A 2,929-nucleotide genomic window follows, 5' to 3' on the forward strand; every position below is an offset into this window, starting at 1 on the left:
GCGGGGTCCCTGGGGGGGCCTGGGGTGGGTGTGGGGGCTGGGCAAAGAGAGCAGGGAGCTTGTGGGGTAAGGAAACCAACCTGGGGCTAAGCGAGAAAATGCCTGCCTTTAGGAGACATGGAGCGGAGAAGGGCAGCCAGGAGCAGCTCGGGGAGCCATGGCTCTGGCTGCGGGGGCAGCAGGAAACCAAGTCTTCATCTCCTTCCAGCCTCACCACTGCCACCCTGGGCTTCGACTGCAGGTGTGCTGGCCTCTGGCGGGGAGGTGGGGGGGAGCAGGGGAAGCCCCTCTGGAGGGAATATGCAGGAAACCAACAGCGCCCTGCCATCCCCGTCTAACTCTGCTCCCCCCAGGCCGGCTCATAGAGCCCAGGGCACCTGCAGTTGTCAGAGGCTGAGCCTTTGAGTAATTCACCTCTGATTTGACCTTTTGGCCTCCAGCCCTCTGGGGAGTAGCAAGAACATGCTCTGTCCTTGGATGCCCTCAGGCAGACACCCAAGCAGGAATGTCCCACCCTCAGAAGGCCCCCTCCTCCCCCCAAGCCTTGCTGTCAGAGATCAGCAGAAGCAGGGACCAGGTCAGCTTCATCCACGCCCTTCCCTCTCCTTCCCACCACGCTGCAGCCTTAGCCACAGTAGCCAGGCGGAGCTGTTCCTGGCCTGCTGTGGATGGCAGCCCGTGTGACCAGCTGCAGCTCCCACTCCCATGTGGGTTCTTGGCCTCTTTCTCTTGTGGGAGCTGAGTGAAGAGTAGAGGTGGCTTTTCCTGGTTCTTGCTGGGCAGATCCCGAGAGCTGGCGCAGCCTGGGAGTGGCTGCATAGTGGTGACGAGGCTCTGATGAGACCCCTGGCTTCTGTCTGTGTTGTCTCCGGACACGAGTGGGAAGCGTGGTGAGGGAGCACTCCTACGTCCCTCCCCAGTGGTGGGCTTCGTCCCTTCCACTTGCTTCCTGCAAGGGCATCAGGTGCGTGAGAAAGTTTGCCTTGGACTCAGAGCTGCTTCTCATGGTTCAAAACCACGTGGAGCAACAGGCTGCCGGACAAACTCTCCTGCCCTTCTCTGTGTCCGAGCAGGGTGATGCGGCCAAGAGGTGGACTTGGAGCCTTCCTTGGGCTAAACACGGCCAACCGAGGCACCCACGGTGTCCCCTCAGGTCTCCAGTCGGTCCAGGTGGACCCCCGGATTGGACTTGTGTGTCTAGCAGTATTTAATACCTCAAGGTCAATGGGGCTCTGGGGCGTGTGGGGCGGGGGGGACGAGGGTGCACTATGGACGCCAGTGGAGTTGGCTCTGAGATGCAAGAGTCTCCCTCACCCCTGCTTCCTCCCTCTGTCGCCTGCCTGTGTCACACACACCGATGGCAATAACTTCTTCCGGCTCCTTGCAGACGTGGGAGAGGCCGGCAGCCTGCGCCGCGAGGGGGCTTCTGTCTCTTGTCCCTCTTGGCTCTGTGCTGGCTGGGATGGGTTGCTCAACCTTCCTCATTCCCACGCGCAGTTTCTCTTCCCTCCCCTCCCTGTGTTGGGGGCGGGAGGTCTTGCCTTCTCAAGTCCTGTGTTTTGGTGTCTCCTTCTCATCTGGTACCCTGTATCATCTGTCCTGGTCTTGCTGTGTGGTGGGAACGTGCTTGTAAACTGCGTAACACATCTACTCTGTGTCTGTGTATGTTTGTGGGGCTGGCTTGTTGTCCCGGCTGCATGGCCGTTTGCAGTCTGAGCAGGCCAGGGCTGGCAGCTCCAGTCAGGCCCCTCAACAGCTGAGCCTGTTGGGAGGGACCCAGCTGCTCTTGGACAAGTAGCTGAGCTCCTGCCTGGCCTCCTCTCTCTTTTTCTTTTTCTTTTCTTTTTTTTTTTTAAGTAATTTGTGTGTATTTCTAACTGACCGTATTGAAAAAAAAATCCTAGTATTTCAGTAAAAACGCCTGCCGTGAGATGAACCTCCTGTAACTTCTATCTGTTCTTTTTTGAGGCTCAGGGAGAAACTAGCATTTTTGTTTTCCAAACTACTTTTTGTCACTGTGACAGTTGTAAATAAAGTTTGAAAAATGCTTTCCACTCTGGTCTGATTTCCCACTTCCTTCTCGCTCTGAAGCAAGGTGACCCTTCCGAGAGGCTGAGTCGGGGGCGTCTGGGTGAGGTTCTTGGGTATCCCGCCTGCTGGCCTCCTACAGGGAGTCCACCGTGGTTTTTTGTCATCTGGCTGCGTGACAGCAGCCTTTTCGTTGGTGTCGGTGTTTCTCCAGTCTGGGTGCTCAGCAGAAAAAGCACAAATGCCAGGGCCTTACTCCCAGCGGCTCGCATTTCAATGTTCTGGGATAGGGTCCAGGCGCTGATATTTTCTAGAATCTCCTGGGGAGATTTTCACCCACAGCCAGGATTTGAACTCCCCTTGGAAAGGAAGAGAAGAGGAAGATACCCTGTGAGGTCACCCACAAAGGTGGAGGAGCGAGTGGGTGAGTGGCTAGGTGTGTGTGTGCAGCTATAGAGAGCTCCAGCCCCCATTCAAACCACTGACTGAGCGCCTGCTGCTTGCCAGGTAACAGAATGGCATGGGTCTGGCTGTCCTGCTCCTGCTTGGGTACAAATCAAATGATGAGTGCGGGGAGCGCAGGCAGGTGTTCCAAGAGTGGTCACCGGTCGGGAGGGATAGGAAAGGCTCCGGGAGAAGTAACGAGGGGAGTGAGCAGAAGCGGGGCAAGGGGTGGCGGTGAGGCCCGGGTGCAGGGTCTGGGTTTTAGTCGTGGTGCAGGGCCTGGCATGGCACGATGTGCACTTTTACACTGTCTGGCCCCGTGGAGATGGGATCAGAGCAGGCCACGGTGAGAAGCCCCAGAGGCCAGGAAGGAAGCTTCATGAGGTTTGGGTGAGAGAAGGAGTTTCCTGGAGAATGTTCCAACAAGGAGAGACCATCGTTGCCTTCACCCAGCTCT

The sequence above is a fragment of the Lepus europaeus genome, chromosome 13, assembly GCF_033115175.1.
Source record: "Lepus europaeus isolate LE1 chromosome 13, mLepTim1.pri, whole genome shotgun sequence".
Classification (NCBI taxonomy): domain Eukaryota; kingdom Metazoa; phylum Chordata; class Mammalia; order Lagomorpha; family Leporidae; genus Lepus; species Lepus europaeus.